This window comes from Ambystoma mexicanum, unplaced genomic scaffold, assembly GCF_040938575.1.
Source record: "Ambystoma mexicanum isolate Mex_15411 unplaced genomic scaffold, UKY_AmexF1_1 Mex_scaf66, whole genome shotgun sequence".
In the NCBI taxonomy this organism is placed as follows: domain Eukaryota; kingdom Metazoa; phylum Chordata; class Amphibia; order Caudata; family Ambystomatidae; genus Ambystoma; species Ambystoma mexicanum.
In genome coordinates, this window is record NW_027182484.1 from 670,272 (window position 1) to 690,603 (window position 20,332).

The 20,332-nt window shown below is 35.4% G+C and overlaps 5 non-coding genes across 5 annotated transcripts; all 5 read left to right on the forward strand.

Moving 5' to 3' along the window:
* Positions 1 to 205: 205 nt before the first annotated feature.
* TRNAC-GCA (transfer RNA cysteine (anticodon GCA)) lies at positions 206 to 277 on the forward strand. The gene has a single exon. It is a non-coding gene; the product is annotated as a tRNA-Cys (tRNA).
* Positions 278 to 3,060: 2,783 nt separating this feature from the next.
* On the forward strand, positions 3,061 to 3,132 carry TRNAW-CCA (transfer RNA tryptophan (anticodon CCA)). Its single transcript has one exon. It is a non-coding gene; the product is annotated as a tRNA-Trp (tRNA).
* Positions 3,133 to 4,960: 1,828 nt separating this feature from the next.
* Positions 4,961 to 5,032, forward strand: TRNAC-GCA (transfer RNA cysteine (anticodon GCA)). Its single transcript has one exon. It is a non-coding gene; the product is annotated as a tRNA-Cys (tRNA).
* Positions 5,033 to 10,679: 5,647 nt separating this feature from the next.
* Positions 10,680 to 10,751, forward strand: TRNAC-GCA (transfer RNA cysteine (anticodon GCA)). Its single transcript has one exon. It is a non-coding gene; the product is annotated as a tRNA-Cys (tRNA).
* A 2,788-nt stretch (positions 10,752 to 13,539) lies between these two features.
* TRNAC-GCA (transfer RNA cysteine (anticodon GCA)) lies at positions 13,540 to 13,611 on the forward strand. Its single transcript has one exon. It is a non-coding gene; the product is annotated as a tRNA-Cys (tRNA).
* The last annotated feature ends 6,721 nt before the right edge of the window (positions 13,612 to 20,332 follow it).

Below are 20,332 nucleotides of genomic sequence, written 5' to 3' on the forward strand. Positions count from 1 at the left end.
ACGATCTACATATGATACGAAATGTATGAATTCTTGCAATGGAAACCTCACTGTATTTTACCAAGGCAGATAAAGGACATCCTTGGCACCCCATATACTTATAAGAAGGGTTTGGTGACTGAAAATGCATTGCTTTGATGGTGATTGCATGTTGCTTGCACTTTGTACATATTACTGAATTAATGAAGGTGAATATTTTATAACCGGGGGTATAGCTCAGTGGTAGAGCATTTGACTGCAGATCAAGAGGTCCCTAGTTCAAATCTAGTTGCCCCCTTGTCCTACTGTTTTACCTGTAGAAATATTTTTTTAATTAAATAAATTGAAGAAAACATTTACAATCTTAGCATTTTATGTAATGAGCAACACATTTCTTCATTTGAAATACTCCTGATCATCTCCGGAAACATAGGGTAAACACCATTAAGCTGTTTCGGAATTCTTTGTATGATACAAGCTGTGTATTACATTCACCCAAGTTCTACTGGTGATATTATCAGTTTGAAATAGTCCATTGGAAGCGCATATGAATGTTATAAAACTGTGGTGGAAACCAGTAATATGCCCTTAATGAAATGTATTAATTTGTACAGCTGACCAGAAGTGCACTGATGTCATTAGATCTACAAGTTCCATACAGTCAACCACTCTATCACCTTTTTAAAAAAGAACAGTTTTCAGCATTCAAGGGTTTATGTCAGTGGTAGTGGTAGGAGTGCAGTTCAAGAAGTCCCTGTTTCATAACCATATACCCTCTTCAATAGATCCTGTTAAAATATTTTTCAACCCAATGCACTGTAAGAAACAATAGGATATATCATCATTTCATATAAAAAAAAACAATGAACAATTGGGTTTAACTATGCTCTTAGCACAAAATCAACAAACTGCAGTAGAGAAGCAGTTACGTTTTGCAGAATTTGTGCATTTGACAAAAGTTTTTTTTCCATTTTCCAAGATCTACATGTGATACGGAATGTATTAATTCTTGCAATGGAAACCTCACTGTATTTTACCAAGGCAGATAAAGGACATCTTGTGTATCCCTTATAGTTATAAGGAGGGTTTGGTGGCTGAAAATGCATTGCTTTGATGGTGATTGCATGTTGCTTCCACTTTGTACATATTACTGAATTAATAAAGGTGAACATTTCAGAAGTGGTGGTATAGCTCAGTGGTAGAGCATTTGACTGCAGATCAAGAGGTCGCTAGCCCAAATCTGGGTGCCCCCTTGTTCAACTGTTTTACCTGTGGAAATATTTTTTTAATTAAATAAATTGAAGAAAACATTTACAATCTTAGCATTTTATGTAATGAGCAACACATTTCTTCATTTGAAATACTCCTGATCATCTCCGGAAACATAGGGTAAACACCATTAAGCTGTTTCGGAATTCTTCGTATGATACAAGCTGTGTATTACATTCACCCAAGTTCTACTGGTGATATTATCAGTTTGAAATAGTCCATTGGAAGCGCATATGAATGTTATAAAACTGTGGTGGAAACCAGTAATATGCCCTTAATGAAATGTATTAATTTGTACAGCTGACCAGAAGTGCACTGATGTCATTAGATCTACAAGTTCCATACAGTCAACCACTCTATCACCTTTTTAAAAAAGAACAGTTTTCAGCATTCAAGGGTTTATGTCAGTGGTAGTGGTAGGAGTGCAGTTCAAGAAGTCCCTGTTTCATAACCATATACCCTCTTCAATAGATCCTGTTAAAATATTTTTCAACCCAATGCACTGTAAGAAACAATAGGATATATCATCATTTCATATAAAAAAAAACAATGAACAATTGGGTTTAACTATGCTCTTAGCACAAAATCAACAAACTGCAGTAGAGAAGCAGTTACGTTTTGCAGAATTTGTGCATTTGAGAAAAGTTTTTTTTTCCATGTTCCAAGATCTACATGTGATACGAAATGTATGAATTCTTGCACTGGAAACCTCACTGTATTTTACGAAGGCAGATAAAGGACATCTTTTGTACCCCTTATACTTATAAGGAGGGTTTGGTGGCTGAAAATGCATTGCTTTGATGGTGATTGCATGTTGCTTCCACTTTGTACATATTACTGAATAAATAAAGGTGAACATTTCAGAACTGGGGGTATAGCTCAGTGGTAGAGCATTTTGACTGCAGAGATCCCTAGTTCAAATCTGGGTGCCCCCTTGTCCAACTGTTTTACCTGTAGAAATATTTTCTTAAATAAATTGAAGAAAACATTTACAATCTCAGCATTTTATGTAATGAGCAACACATTTCTACATTTGAAATACTCCTGATCATCTCTGGAAACATAGGGTAAACACCATTAAGCTGTTTCGGATTTCTTCGTATGATACAAGCTGTGTATTACATGCACCCAAGTTCTACTGGTGATATTATCAGTTTGAAATAGTCCATTGGAAGCTCATATGAATGTTATAAAACTGTGGTGGAAACCAATAATATGCCCTTAATGAAATGTATTAATTTGTACAGCTGACCAGAAGTGCACTGATGTCATTAGTTCTACAAGTTCCATGCAGTCACCCACTCTATCACCTTTTTAAAAAAGAGCAGTTTTCAGCATTCAAGGGTTTATGTCAGTTGTAGAGGGTAGGGGTGAAGTTCCAGAAGTCCCTGTTTCATAACCATATACGCTCTTCAATAGATCCTGTTAAAATGTTTTTCAACCCAATGCACTGTAAGAAACAATAGGATATATCATCATTTCATATAAAAAACAATGAAAAATTGGGTTTAACTATGCCCTTAGCACAAAATCAACAAACTGCAATAGAGAAGCAGTTACGTTTTGCAGAATTTGTGCATTTGACAAAAGTTTTTTTTCCATGTTCCAAGATCTACATGTGATACGAAATGTATGAATTCTTGCAATGGAAACCTCACTGTATTTTACCAAGGCAGATAAAGGACATCTTGTGTATCCCTTATAGTTATAAGGAGGGTTTGGTGGCTGAAAATGCATTGCTTTGATGGTGATTTCATGTTGCTTCCACTTTGTACATATTACTGAATTAATAAAGGAGAACATTTCAGAACTGGGGGTATAGTTCAGTGGTAGAGCATTTGACCCCAGATCAAGAGGTCCCTAGTTCAAATCTGGGTGCCCCCTTGTCCACTGTTTTACCTGTAGAATTTTTTTTTAATTAAATAAATTGAAGAAAACATTTACAATCTTAGCATTTTATGTAATGAGCAACACATGTCTACATTTGAAATACTCCTGATCATCTCCTGAAACATAGGGTAAACACCATTAAGCTGTTTAGGATTTCTTCATATGATACAAGCTGTGTTTTACATTCACCCAAGTTCTACTGGTGATATTATCAGTTTGAAATAGTCCATTGGAAGCTCATATGAACGTGATAAAACTGTGGTGGAAACCAATAATATGCCCTTAATGAAATGTATTAATTTGTCCAGCTGACCAGAAGGGTACTGATGTCATTAGTTCTACAAGTTCCATACAGTCACCCACTCTATCACTTTTTTTAAAAAGGGCAGTTTTCAGCATTCAAGGGTTTATGTCAGTGGTAGAGCGTAGGAGTGCAGTTCAAGAAGTCCCTGTTTCATAACCATATACCCTCTTCAATAGATCCTGTTAAAATGTTTTTCAACCCAATGCACTGTAAGAAACAATAGGATATATCATCATTTCGTGTAAAAAACAATGAACAATTGGGTTTAACTATGCTCTTAGCACAAAATCAACAAACTGCAGTAGAGAAGCAGTTACGTTTTGCAGAATTTGTGCATTTGACAAAAGTTTTTTTTCCATGTTCCAAGATCTACATGTGATACGAAATGTATGAATTCTTGCAATGGAATCCTCACTGTATTTTACCAAGGCAGATAAAGGACATCCTTCGCACCCCATTTACTTATAAGGAGGGTTTCGTGGCTGAAAATGCATTGCTTTGATGGTGATTGCATGGTGCTTGCACTTTGTACATATTACTGAATTAATAAAGGTGAACGTTTTAGAAGTGCGGGTATAGCTCAGTGGTAGAGCATTTGACTGCAGATCAAGAGGTCCCTAGTTCAAATCTGAGTGCCCCCTGGTCCAACTGTTGCACCTGTAGAAATATTTTTTTAAATAAATTGAAGAAAACATTTACAATCTTAGCATTTTATGTAATGAGCAACACATTTCTACATTTGAAATACTCCTGATCATCTCCTGAAACATAGGGTAAACACCATTAAGCTGTTTCGGATTTCTTCGTATGATACAAGCTGTGTATTACATTCACCCAAGTTCTACTGGTGATATTATCAGTTTGAAATAGTCCATTGGAAGCTCATATGAATGTTATAAAACTGTGGTGGAAACCAATAATATGCCCTTAATGAAATGTATTAATTTGTACAGCTGACCAGAAGTGCACTGATGTCATTAGTTCTACAAGTTCCATACAGTCACCCACTCTATCATTTTTTTAAAAAAGGGCAGTTTTCAGCATTCAAGGGTTTATGTCAGTGGTAGAGGGTAGGAGTGCAGTTCAAGAAGTCCCTGTTTCATAACCATATACCCTCTTCAATAGATCCTGTTAAAATGTTTTTCAACCCAATGCAGTGTAAGAAACAATAAGATATATCATCATTTCATATACAAAACAATGAACAGTTGGGTTTAACTATGCTCTTAGCACAAAATCAACAAACTGCAGTAGAAAAGCAGTTACGTTTTGCAGAATTTGTGCATTTGACAAAAGTTTTTTTTCCATGTTCCAAGATCTACATGTGATACGAAATGTATGAATTCTTGCAATGGAAACCTCACTGTATTTTACCAAGGCAGATAAAGGACATCTTGTGTACCCCTTATAGTTATAAGGAGGGTTTGGTGGCTGAAAATGCATTGCTTTGATGGTGATTGCATGTTGCTTCCACTTTGTACATATTACTGAATTAATAAAGTTGAAAACTTCAGAACTGGGGGCATAGCTCAGTGGTAGAGCATTTGACTGCAGTTCAAGAGGTCCCTAGTTCAAATCTGGGTGCCGCCTGGTCCAATTTTTGTACCTGTAGAAATATTTTTTTAAATAAATTGAAGTAAACATTAACAATCTTAGCATTTTATGTAATGAGCAACACATTTCTACATTTGAAATACTCCTGATCATCTCCGGAAACATAGGTTAAACACCATTAAGCTGTTTCGGAATTCTTCATATGATACAAGCTGTGTATTACATTCACCCAATTTCTACTGGTGATATTATCAGTTTGAAATAGTCCATTGGAAGCGCATATGAATGTTATAAAACTGTGGTGGAAACCAATAATATGCCCTTAATGAAATGTATTAATTTGTACAGCTGACCAGAAGTGCACTGATTTCATTAGTTCTACAAGTTCCTTACAGTTACCCACTCTATCACCTTTTTAAAAAAGAGCAGTTTTCAGCATTCAAGGGTTTATGTCAGTGGTAGAGGGTAGGAGTGCAGTTCAAGAAGTCCCTGTTTCATAACCATATACCCTCTTCAATAGATCCTGTTTAAATATTTTTCAACCCAATGCACTGTAAGAAACAATAGGATATATCATCATTTCATATACAAAACAATGAATAATTGGGTTTAACTATGCTCTTAGCACAAAATCAACAAACTGCAGTAGAGGAGCAGTTACGTTTTGCAGAATGTGTGCATTTGACAAACGTTTTTTTTCCATGTTCCAAGATCTACATGTGATACGAAATGTATGAATTCTTGCAATGGAAACCTCACTGTATTTTACCAAGGCAGATAAAGGACATCCTTCGCACCCCATATACCTATAAGGAGGGTTTGGTGGCTGAAAATGCTTTGCTTTGATGGTGATTGCATGTTGCTTGCACTTTGTGCATATTACTGAATTAATAAAGGTAAACATTTTGGAACTGGGGGTATAGCTCAGTGGTAGAGCATTTGACTGCAGTTCAAGAGGTCCCTAATTCAAATCTGGGTGCCCCCTGGTCCAACTGTTGTACCTGTAGAAATATGTTTTTAAATAAATTGAAGTAAACATTAACAATTTTAGCATTTTATGTAATGAGAAACACATTTCTACATTTGAAATACTCCTGATCATCTCCTGAAACATAGTGTAAACACCATTACGCTGTTTCGGATTTCTTCGTATGATACACGCTGTGTATTACATTCACCCAAGTTCTACTGGTGATATTATCAGTTTGAAATAGTCCATTGGAAGCTCATATGAATGTTATAAAACTGTGGTAGAAACCAATAATATGCCCTTAATGAAATGTATTAATTTGTACAGCTGCCCAGAAGTGCACTGATGTCATTAGTTCTACAAGTTCCATACAGTCACCCACTCTATCACTTTTTTAAAAAAGGGCAGTTTTCAGCATTCAAGGGTTTATGTCAGTGGTAGAGTGTAGGAGTGCAGTTCAAGAAGTCCCTGTTTCATAACCATATACCCTCTTCAATAGATCCTGTTAAAATGTTTTTCAACCCAGTGCACTGTAAGAAACTATAAGATATATCATCATTTCTTATACAAAACAATGAACAATTGGGTTTAACTATGCTCTTAGCACAAAATCAACAAACTTCAGTACAGAAGCAGCTACGTTTTGCAGAATTTGTGCATTTGACAAAAGCTTTTTTTTTCCATGTTCCAAGATCTACATGTGACACGAAATGTATGAATTCTTGCACTGGAAACCTCACTGTATTTTACGAAGGCAGATAAAGGACATCTTTTGTACCCCTTATACTTATAAGGAGGGTTTGGTGGCTGAAAATGCATTGATTTGATGGTGATTGCATGTTGCTTCCACTTTGTACACATTACTGAATAAATAAAGGTGAACATTTCAGAACTGGGGGTATAGCTCAGTGTAGAGCATTTGACTGCAGATCAAGAGATCCCTAGTTCAAATCTGGGTGCCCCCTTGTCCAACTGTTTTACCTGTAGAAATATTTTCTTAATTAAATAAATTGAAGAAAATATTTACAATCTTAGAATTTTATGTAATAAGCAACACATTTCTACATTTGAAATACTCCTGATCATCTCCTGAAACATAGTGTAAACACCATTAAGCTGTTTCGGATTTCTTCGTATGATACAAGCTGTGTATTACATTCACCCAAGTTCTACTGGTGATATGATCATTTTAAAATAGTCCATTGGAAGCTCATATGAATGTTATAAAACTGTGGTGGAAACCAATAATATGCCCTTAATGAAATGTATTAATTTGTACAGCTGCCCAGAAGTGCACTGATGTCATTAGTTCTACAAGTTCCATACAGCCACCCACTCTATCACTTTTTTAAAAAAGGGCAGTTTTCAGCATTCAAGGGTTTATGTCAGTGGTAGAGGGTAGGAGTGCAGTTCAAGAAGTCCATGTTTCATAACCATATACCCTCTTCAATAGATCCTGTTAAAATGTTTTTCAACCCATTGCAGTGTAAGAAACAATAAGATATATCATCATTTCATATACAAAACAATGAACAATTGGGTTTAACGATGCTCTCAGCACAAAATCAACAAACTGCAGTAGAGATGCAGTTACGCTTTGCAGAATTTGTGCATTTGACAAAAGTTATTTTTCCATGTTCCAAGATCTACATGTGATACGAAATGTATGAATTCTTGCAATGGAAACCTCACTGTATTTTACCAAGGCAGATAAAGGACATCCATCGCACCCCATATACTTATAAGGAGGGTTTGGTGGCTGAAAATGCATTGCTTTGATGGTGATTGCATGTTGCTTGCACTTTGTACATATTACTGAATTAATAAAGGTGAACTTTTCAAAACTGGGGGTATAGCTCAGTGGTAGAGCATTTGACTGCAGATCAAGAAGTCTCTAGTTCAAAACTGGGTGCCCCTTGTTCAACTGTTTTACCTGTAGAAATATTTTTTTAATTAAATAAATTGAAGTAAACATTTACAATCTTAGCATTTTATGTAATGAGCAACACATTTCTACATTTGAAATACTCCTGATCATCACCTGAAATATAGGGTAAACACCACTAAGCTGTTTAGGATTTCTTCATATGATACAAGCTGTGTTTTAAATTCACCCAGGTTCTACTGGTGATATGATCAGTTTGAAATAGTCCACTGGAAGCTCATATGAATGTTATAAAACTGTGGTGGAAACCAATAATATGCCCTTAATGAAATGTATTAATTTTTACAGCTGACCAGAAGTGCACTGATGTCATTAGTTCTACAAGTTCCATAGAGTCACCCACTCTATAACCTTTTTAAAAAAGGGCAGTTTCCAACATTGAAGGGTTTATGTCAGTGATGGAGCATAGGAGTGTAGTTCAAGAAGTCCCTGTTTCATAACCATATACCCTCTTCAATAGATCCTGTTAAAATGTTTTTCAACCCAATGCACTGTAAGAAACAATAGGATATATCATCATTTCATATACAAAACCATGAACAATTGGGTTTAAATATGCTCTTAGCACAAAGTCAACAAACTGCAGTAGAGAAGCAGTTACATTTTGCAGAATTTGTGCATTTGACAAAAGATTTTTTTTCCATGTTCCAAGATCTACATGTGATACGAAATGTATGAATTCTTGCAATGGAAACCTCAATGTATTTTACCAAGGCAGATAAAGGTCATCCTTCGCACCCCATATACTTATAAGGAGGGTTTGGTGGCTGAAAATGCATTGCTTTGATGGCGATTGCATGTTGCTTGCACTTTGTACATATTACTGAATTAATAAAGGTGAACATTTTAGAAGTACAGGTATAGCTCAGTGATAGAGCATTTGACTGTAGATCAAGAGGTTCCTAGTTCAAATCTGGGTGCCCCCTGGTCCAACAGTTGCACCTGTAGAAATATTTTTTTAATTAAATAAATTGAAGAAAACATTTACAATCTTAGCATTTTATGTAATGAGCAACACATTTCTACATTTGAAATACTCCTGATCATCTCCTGAAACATAGGGTAATCACCATTAAGCTGTTTCGGATTTCTTCGTATGATACAAGCTGTGTATTACATTTACCCAAGTTCAACTGGTGATATTATCAGTTTGAAATAGTCCATTGGAAGCTCATATGAATGTTATAAAACTGCGGTGGAAACCAATAAAATGCCCTTAATGAAATGTATTAATTTGTACAGCTGACCAGAAGTGCACCGATGCCATTAGTTCTACAAGTTCCATACAGTCACCCACTCTATCATCTTTTTAAAAAAGGGCTGTTTTCAGCATTCAAGGGTATAACTCAGTGGTAGAGCGTTGGAGTGCAGTTCAAGAAGTCCCTCTTTCATAACTATATACCCTCTTCAATAGATCCTGTTAAAATGTTTTTCAACCCAATGAACTGTAAGAAACAATAGGATATATAATCATTTCATAAAAAAACAATGAACAATTGGGTTTAACTATGCTCTTGGCACAAAATCAACAAACTGCAGTAGAGAAGCAGTTACGTTTTGCAGAATTTGTGCATTTGACAAAAGTTTTTTTTTTCCATGTTCCAAGATCTACATGTGATACGAAATGTATGAATTCTTGCACTGGAAACCTCACTGTATTTTACAAAGGCAGATAAAGGACATCTTTTGTACCCCTTATACTTATAAGGAGGGTTTGGTGGCTGAAAAGGCATTGCTTTGATGGTGATTGCATGTTGCTTCCTCTTTGTACATATTACTGAATAAATAAAGGTGAACATTTCAGAACTGGGGGTATAGCTCAGTGGTAGAGCATTTGACTGCAGATCAAGAGGTTCCAAGTGCAAATCTGGGTGCCCCCTTGTCCAACTGTTTTACCTGTAGAAATATTGTTTTAATTAATTAAATAAATTGAAGAAAACATTTACAATCTTAGCATTTTATGTAATGAGCAACACATTTCTACATTTGAAATACTCCTGATCATCTCCGGAAACATAGGGTAAACACCATTAAGCTGTTTCGGATTTCTTCGTATGATACAAGCTGTGTATTACATTCACCAAAGTTCTACTGGTGATATTATCAGTTTGAAATAGTCCATTGGAAGCGCATATGAATGTTATAAAACTGGGGTGGAAACCAATAATATGCCCTTAATGAAATGAATTAATTTGTACAGCTGACCAGAAGTGCACTGATGTCATTAGATCTACAAGTTCCATGCGGTCACCCACTCTATCACCTTTTTTAAAAAAGAGCAGTTTTAAGCATTCAAGGGTTTATGTCAGTGGTAGAGGGTAGGAGTGCAGTTCAAGAAGTCCCTGTTTCATAACCATATACCCTCTTCAATAGATCCTGTTAAAATGTTTTTCAACCCAATGCACTGTAAGAAACAATAGGATATATCATCATTTCATATAAAAAACAATGAATAATTGGGTTTAACTATGCTCTTAGCACAAAATCAACAAACTGCAGTAGAGAAGCAGTTACGTTTTGCAGAATTTGTGCATTTGACAAAAGTTTTTTTTTCCCATGTTCCAAGATCTACATGTGATACGAAATGTATGAATTCTTGCAATGGAAACCTCACTGTATTTTACCAAGGCAGATAAAGGACATCCTTCGCACCCCATATACTTATAAGGAGGGTTTGGTGACTGAAAATGCATTGCTTTGATGGTGATTGCATGTTGCTTGCACTTTGTACATATTACTGAATTAATGAAGGTGAATATTTTATAACCGGGGGTATAGCTCAGTGGTAGAGCATTTGACTGCAGATCAAGAGGTCCCTAGTTCAAATCTAGTTGCCCCCTTGTCCTACTGTTTTACCTGTAGAAATATTTTTTTAATTAAATAAATTGAAGAAAACATTTACAATCTTAGCATTTTATGTAATGAGCAACACATTTCTTCATTTGAAATACTCCTGATCATCTCCGGAAACATAGGGTAAACACCATTAAGCTGTTTCGGAATTCTTCGTATGATACAAGCTGTGTATTACATTCACCCAAGTTCTACTGGTGATATTATCAGTTTGAAATAGTCCATTGGAAGCGCACATGAATGTTATAAAACTGTGGTGGAAACCAGTAATATGCCCTTAATGAAATGTATTAATTTGTACAGCTGACCAGAAGTGCACTGATGTCATTAGATCTACAAGTTCCATACAGTCAACCACTCTATCACCTTTTTAAAAAAGAACAGTTTTCAGCATTCAAGGGTTTATGTCAGTGGTAGTGGTAGGAGTGCAGTTCAAGAAGTCCCTGTTTCATAACCATATACCCTCTTCAATAGATCCTGTTAAAATATTTTTCAACCCAATGCACTGTAAGAAACAATAGGATATATCATCATTTCATATAAAAAAAAACAATGAACAATTGGGTTTAACTATGCTCTTAGCACAAAATCAACAAACTGCAGTAGAGAAGCAGTTACGTTTTGCAGAATTTGTGCATTTGACAAAAGTTTTTTTTCCATTTTCCAAGATCTACATGTGATACGGAATGTATTAATTCTTGCAATGGAAACCTCACTGTATTTTACCAAGGCAGATAAAGGACATCTTGTGTATCCCTTATAGTTATAAGGAGGGTTTGGTGGCTGAAAATGCATTGCTTTGATGGTGATTGCATGTTGCTTCCACTTTGTACATATTACTGAATTAATAAAGGTGAAAATTTCAGAACTGGGGGTATAGTCCAGTGGTAGAGCGTTTAACTGCAGCTCAAGAGGTCCCTAGTTCAAATCTGTGTGCCCTCTTGTCCAACTGTTTTACCTGTAGAAATATTTTTTAATTAAATAAAGTGAAGAAAACATTTACAATCTTAGCATTTTATGTAATGAGCAACACATTTCTACATTGAAATCCTCTTTATAATCACCTGAAACATAGGTTAAACACCATTAAGCTGCTTAGGATTTCTTCATATGATACAAGGTGTGTTTTACATTCACCCAAGTTCTTCTGGTGATATGATCAGTTTGAGATAGTCCATTGGAAGCTCATATGAATTTTATAAAACTGTGGTGGAAACCAGTAATATGCCCTTAATGAAATGTATTAATTTGTGCAGCTGACCAGAAGTGCACTGATGTCATTAGTTCTAAAATTTCCATAGAGTCACCCACTCTATCACCTTTTTAAAAAAGGGCAGTTTTCAACATTGAAGGGTTTATGTCAGTGGTAGAGCGTCGGAGTGTAGTTCAAGAAATCCCTGTTTCATAACCATATACCCTCTTCAATAGATCCTGTTAAAATGTTTTTCAACCCAATGCACTGTAAGAAGCAATAGGATATATCATCATTTCATATACAAAACAATGAACAATTGGGTTTAACTATGCTCTTAGCACAAAATCAACAAACTGCAGTAGAGAAGCAGTTACATTTTGCAGAATTTGTGCATTTGACAAAAGATTTTTTTCCATGTTCCCAGATCTACATGTGATACGAAATGTATGACTTCTTGCAATGGAAACCTCACTGTATTTTACCAGGGAAGATAAAGGACATCCTTTGCACCCCATATACTTATAAGGAGGGTTTGGTGGCTGAAAATGCATTGCTTTGATGGTGATTGCATGTAGCTTCCACTTTCCACATATTACTGAATAAATAAAGGTGAACATTTCAGAAATGGGGGTATAGCTCAGGGGTAGAGCATTTCACTGCAGATCAAGAGGTCCCTAGTGCAAATCTGGGTGCCCCCTTGTCCAACTGTTGTACCTGTAGAAATATTTTTTTAATTAAATAAATTGAAGTAAACATTTACAATCTTAGCATTTTATGTAATGAGCAACACATTTCTCCATTTAAAATACTCCTGATCATCACCTGAAACATAGGGTAAACACCATTAAGCTGTTTAGGATTTCTTCATGTGATACAAGCTGTGTTTAACATTCACCCAGGTTCTACTGGTGATATGATCAGTTTGGAATAGTCCATTGGAAGCTCACATGAATGTTATAAAACTGTGGTGGAAACCTATAATATGCCCTTAATGAAATGTATTAATTTGTACAGCTGACCAGAAGTGCACTGATGTCATTAGTTCTACAAGTTCCATAGAGTCACCCACTCTATCGCCTTTTTAAAAAAGGGTAGTTTTCAACATTGAAGGGTTTATATCAGTGGTAGAGCGTAGGAGTGTAGTTCAAGAAGTCACTGTTTCATAACCATATACCCTCTTCAATAGATCCTGTTAAAATGTTTTTCAACCCAATGCACTGTAAGAAACAATAGGATATATCATCATTTCATATACAAAACAATGAACAATTGGGTTTAACTATGCTCTTAGCACAAAATCAACAAACTGCAGTAGAGAAGCAGTTACATTTTGAAGAATTTGTGCATTTGACAAAAGATTTTTTTTCCAAGCTCCACGATCTACATATGATACGAAATGTATGAATTCTTGCAATGGAAACCTCACTGTATTTTACCAAGGCAGATAAAGGACATCCTTCGCACCCCATATACTTATAAGAAGGGTTTGGTGACTGAAAATGCATTGCTTTGATGGTGATTGCATGTTGCTTGCACTTTGTACATATTACTGAATTAATGAAGGTGAATATTTTATAACCGGGGGTATAGCTCAGTGGTAGAGCATTTGACTGCAGATCAAGAGGTCCCTAGTTCAAATCTAGTTGCCCCCTTGTCCTACTGTTTTACCTGTAGAAATATTTTTTTAATTAAATAAATTGAAGAAAACATTTACAATCTTAGCATTTTATGTAATGAGCAACACATTTCTTCATTTGAAATACTCCTGATCATCTCCGGAAACATAGGGTAAACACCATTAAGCTGTTTCGGAATTCTTCGTATGATACAAGCTGTGTATTACATTCACCCAAGTTCTACTGGTGATATTATCAGTTTGAAATAGTCCATTGGAAGCGCATATGAATGTTATAAAACTGTGGTGGAAACCAGTAATATGCCCTTAATGAAATGTATTAATTTGTACAGCTGACCAGAAGTGCACTGATGTCATTAGATCTACAAGTTCCATACAGTCAACCACTCTATCACCGTTTTAAAAAAGAACAGTTTTCAGCATTCAAGGGTTTATGTCAGTGGTAGTGGTAGGAGTGCAGTTCAAGAAGTCCCTGTTTCATAACCATATACCCTCTTCAATAGATCCTGTTAAAATATTTTTCAACCCAATGCACTGTAAGAAACAATAGGATATATCATCATTTCATATAAAAAAAAACAATGAACAATTGGGTTTAACTATGCTCTTAGCACAAAATCAACAAACTGCAGTAGAGAAGCAGTTACGTTTTGCAGAATTTGTGCATTTGACAAAAGTTTTTTTTCCATTTTCCAAGATCTACATGTGATACGGAATGTATTAATTCTTGCAATGGAAACCTCACTGTATTTTACCAAGGCAGATAAAGGACATCTTGTGTATCCCTTATAGTTATAAGGAGGGTTTGGTGGCTGAAAATGCATTGCTTTGATGGTGATTGCATGTTGCTTCCACTTTGTACATATTACTGAATTAATAAAGGTGAACATTTCAGAAGTGGTGGTATAGCTCAGTGGTAGAGCATTTGACTGCAGATCAAGAGGTCGCTAGCCCAAATCTGGGTGCCCCCTTGTTCAACTGTTTTACCTGTGGAAATATTTTTTTAATTAAATAAATTGAAGAAAACATTTACAATCTTAGCATTTTATGTAATGAGCAACACATTTCTACATTTGAAATACTCCTGATAATCACCTGAAACATAGGGTAAACACCATTAACCTGTTTAGGATTTCTTCTTATGATACAAGCTGTGTTTTACATTCACCCAAGTTCTACTGGTGATATTATCAGTTCGAAATAGTAGATTGGAAGCTCATATGAATGTTATAAAACTGTGGTGGAAACCAATAATATGCCCTTAATGAAATGTATTAATTTGTACCGCTGACCAGAAGTGCACTGATGTCATTAGTTCTACAAGTTCCATACAGTCACCCACTCTAATACCTTTTTAAAAAAGGGCAGTTTTCAGCATTCAAGGGTTTAACTCAGTTGTATAGCGTAGGAATGCAGTTCAAGAAGTCCCTGTTTCATAACCATATCCCCTCTTCAATAGATCCTGTTAAAATGTTTTTCAACCCAATGGACTGTAATAAACAATAAAATATATCATCATTTCAAATACAAAACATGAACAATTGGGTTTAACTATGCTCTTGGCACAAAATCAACAAACTGCAGTAGAGAAGCAGTGACGTTTTGCAGAATTTGTCCATTTGACAAAAGTTTTTTTTCCATGTTCCAAGATCTACATGTGATACGAAATGTATGAATTCTTGCAATGGAAACCTCACTGTATTTTACCAAGGCAGATAAAGGACATCTTGTGTACCCCTTATAGTTATAAGGAGGGTTTGGTGGCTGTAAGTGCATTGCTTTGATGGTGATTGCATGTTGCTTGCACTTTGTACATATTACTGAATTAATATAGGTGAACATTTCAGAACGGGGGCATAGCTCAGTGGTAGAGCATTTGACTGCAGATCAAGAGGTCCCTAGTTCAACTGTTTTACCTGTAGAAATATTTTTTTAATTAAATAAATTGAAGTAAAATTTTACAATCTTAGCATTTTATGTAATGAGCAACACATTTCTACATTTGAAATACTCCAGATCATCTCCTGAAACATAGGATAAACACCATTAAGCTGTTTAGGATTTCTTCATATGATAGAAGCTGTGTTTTACATTTACCCAAGTTCTACTGGTGATATGATTAGTTTGAAATAGTCCATTGGAAGCTCATATGAATGTTATAAAACTGTGGTGGAAACCAATAATATGCCCTTAATGAAATGTATTAATTTGTACAGCTGACCAGAAATGCACTGATGTCATTAGTTCTACAAGTTCCACACAGTCACCCACTCTATCACCTTTTAAAAAAAAGGGCCGTTTTCAGCATTCAAGGGTTTAACTCAGTGGTAGAGCGTAGGAGTGCAGTTCAAGAAGTCCCTGTTTCATAACCATATCCCCTCTTCAATAGATCCTGTTAAAATGTTTTTCAACCCAATGGACTGTAAGAAACAATAAGATATATCATCATTTCAAATACAAAACATGAACAATTGGGTTTAACTATGCTCTTGGCACAAAATCAACAAACTGCAGTAGAGAAGCAGTGACGTTTTGCAGAATTTGTCCATTTGACAAAAGTTTTTTTTCCATGTTCCAAGATCTACATGTGATACGAAATGTATGAATTCTTGCAATGGAAACCTCACTGTATTTTACCAAGGCAGATAAAGGACATCTTGTGTACCCCTTATAGTTATAACGAGGGTTTGGTGGCTGAAAATGCATTGCTTTGATGGTGATTGCATGTTGCTTCCACTTTGTACATATTACTGAATTAATATAGGTGAACATTTCAGAATTGGGGGTATAGATCCGTGGTAGAGCATTTCACTGCATATCAAGAGGTCCCTAGTTCAAACCTGGGTGCCCCCTTGTCCAACTGTTTTACCTGTAGAAATATTTTTTTAATTAAATAAATTGAAGAAAACATTTACAATATCAGCATTTATGTAATGAGCAACACATTTCTACATTTGAAATACTCCTGATCATCATCTGAAACATAGGGTAAACACCATTAAGCTGTTTAGGATTTCTTCATATGATAGAAGCTGTGTTTTACATTCACCCAAGTTCTACTGGTGATATGATTAGTTTGAAATAGTCCATTGGAAGCTCATATGAATGTTATAAAACTGTGGTGGAAACCAATAATATGCCCTTAATGAAATGTATTAATTTGTACAGCTGACCAGAAGTGCACTGATGTCATTAGTTCTACAAGTTCCATACAGTCACCCACTCTATCACCTTTTTAAAAAAGGGCAGTTTTCAGCATTCAAGGGTTTATGTCAGTGGTAGAGCGTAGGAGTGCTTTTCAAGAAGTTCCTGTTTCATAACCATATACCCTCGTCAATAGATCCTGTTAAAATGTTTTTCAACCCAATGCACTGTAAGAAACAATAGGATATATCATCATTTCATTTACAAAACAATGAACAATTGGGTTTAACTATGCTCTTAGCACAAAATCAACAAACTGCAGTAGAGAAGCAGTTACATTTTGCAAAATTTGTGCATTTGACAAAATATTTTTTTTTCCATGTTCCAAGATCTACATGTGATACGAAATGTATGAATTCTTGCAATGGAAACCTCACTGTATTTTACCAAGGCAGATAAAGGACATCCTTCGCAACCATATACCTATAAGGAGGGTTTGGTGGCTGAAAATGCATTGCTTTGATGGTGATTGCATGTTGCTTGCACTTTGTACATATTACTGAATTAATAAAGGTGAACATTTCAGAACTGGGGGTATAGCTCAGTGGTAGAGCATTTGACTGCAGATCAAGAGGTCCATAGTTCAAATCTTGGTGCTCCCTTGTTGAACTGTTTTACCTGTAGAAATATTTTTTTAATTAAATAAATTGAAGAAAACGTTTACAATCCTAGCATTTTATGTAATGAGCAACACATTTCTACATTTGAAATACTCCTGATCATCTCCTGAAACATAGGGTAAACACCATGAAACTGTTTAGGATTTCTTCATATGATACAAGCTGTGTTTTACATTCACCCAAGTTCTACTGGTGATATTATAAGTTTGAAATAGTCCATTGGAAGCTCATATGAATGTTATAAAACTGTGGTGGAAACCAATAATATGCCCTTAATTAAATGTATTAATTTGTACAGCTGACCAGAAGTGCACTGATGTCATTAGTTCTACAAGTTCCATACAGTCACCCACTCTATCACCTTTTTAAAAAAGGGCAGTTTTCAGCATTCAAGGGTTTAACTCAGTGGTAGAGCATAGGAGTGCAGTTCAAGAAGTCCCTGTTTCATAACCATATACCCTCGTCAATAGATCCTGTTAAAATGTTTTTCAACCCAATGTACTGATTGAAACAAAAGGATATATCATCATTTCATATAAAAAACAATGAACAATTGGGTTTAACTATGCTCTTAGCACAAAATCAACAAACTGCAGTAGAGAAGCAGTTACGTTTTGCAGAATTTGTGCTTTTGACAAAAGTTTTTTTCCATGTTCCAGGATCTACATGTGATACCAAATGTATGAATTCTTGCAATGGAAACCTCACTGTATTTTACCAAGGCAGATAAAGGACATCTTTTGTACCCCTTATACTTATAAGGAGGGTTTGGTGGCTGAAAATGCATTGCTTAGATGGTGATTGCCTGTTGCTTCCACTTTGTACATATTACTGAATAAATAAAGGTGAACATTTCAGAAATGGGGCTATAGCTCAGTGGTAGAGCATTTGACTGCAGATCAAGAGGTCCATAGTTCAAATCTTGGTGCTCCCTTGTTGAACTGTTTTACCTGTAGAAATATTTTTTTAATTAAATAAATTGAAGAAAACATTTACAATCTTAGCATTTTATGTAATGAGCAACACATTTCTACATTTGAAATCCTCCTGATCATCACCTGAAACATAGGGTAAACACCATTAATCTGTTTAGGATTTCTTCATATGATACAAGCTGTGTTTTACATTCACCCAAGTTCTACAGGTGATATGACCAGTTTGAAATAGTCCATTGGAAGCTCATATGAATGTTATAAAACTGTGGTGGAAACCAATAATATGCCCTTAATGAAATGTATTAATTTGTACAGCTGGCCAGAAGTGCACTGATGTCATTAGTTCTACAAGTTCCATAGAGTCACCCACTCTATCACCTTTTTAAAAAAGGGCAGTTTTCAACATTGAAGGGTTTATGTCAGTGGTAGAGCGTAGGAGTGTAGTTCAAGAAGTCCCTGTTTCATAACCATATACCCTCTTCAATAGATCCTGTTAAAATGTATTTCAACCCAATGCACTGTAAGAAACAATAGGATAGATCATCATTTCATTTACAAAACAATGAACAATTGGGTTTAACTATGCTCTTAGCACAAAATCAACAAACTGCAGTAGAGAAGCAGTTACATTTTGCAGAATTTGTGCATTTGACAAAAGATTTTTTTTCCATGTTCCAAGATCTACATGTGATATGAAATGTATGAATTCTTGCAATGGAAACCTCACTGTATTTTACCAAGGCAGATAAAGGACATCTTTTGTACCCCTTATACTTATAAGGTGGGTTTGGTGGCTGAAAATGCATTGCTTTGATGGTGATTGCATGTTGCTTCCACTTTGTACATATTACTGAATAAGTAAAGTTGAACATTTCAGAAATGGGGGTATAGATCAGGGTTAGAGCATTTCACTGCAGATCAAAAGGTCCCTAGTTCAAATCTGGGTGCCCCCTTGTTCAACTGTGTTACCTGTAGAAATATTTTTTTAATTAAATAAATTGAAGTAAACATTTACAATCTTAGCATTTTATGTAATGAGCAACACATTTCTACATTTGAAATACTCCTGATCATCACCTGAAACATAGGGTAAACACCATTAAGCTGTTTAGGATTTCTTCATATGATAGAAGCTGTGTTTTACATTCACCCAAGTTCTACTGGTGATATGATTAGTTTGAAATAGTCCATTGGAAGCTCATATGAATGTTATAAAACTGTGGTGGAAACCAATAATATGCCCTTAATGAAATGTATTAATTTGTACAGCTGATCAGAAGTGCTCTGATGTCATTAGTTCTACAAGTTCCATACAGTCACCCACTCTAATACCTTTTTAAAAAAGGGCAGTTTTCAGCATTCAAGGGTTTAACTCAGTTGTATAGCGTAGGAATGCAGTTCAAGAAGTCCCTGTTTCATAACCATATCCCCTCTTCAATAGATCCTGTTAAAATGTTTTTCAACCCAATGGACTGTAATAAACAATAAAATATATCATCATTTCAAATACAAAACATGAACAATTGGGTTTAACTATGCTCTTGGCACAAAATCAACAAACTGCAGTAGAGAAGCAGTGACGTTTTGCAGAATTTGTCCATTTGACAAAAGTTTTTTTTCCATGTTCCAAGATCTACATGTGATACGAAATGTATGAATTCTTGCAATGGAAACCTCACTGTATTTTACCAAGGCAGATAAAGGACATCTTGTGTACCCCTTATAGTTATAAGGAGGGTTTGGTGGCTGTAAGTGCATTGCTTTGATGGTGATTGCATGTTGCTTGCACTTTGTACATATTACTGAATTAATATAGGTGAACATTTCAGAACGGGGGCATAGCTCAGTGGTAGAGCATTTGACTGCAGATCAAGAGGTCCCTAGTTCAACTGTTTTACCTGTAGAAATATTTTTTTAATTAAATAAATTGAAGTAAAATTTTACAATCTTAGCATTTTATGTAATGAGCAACACATTT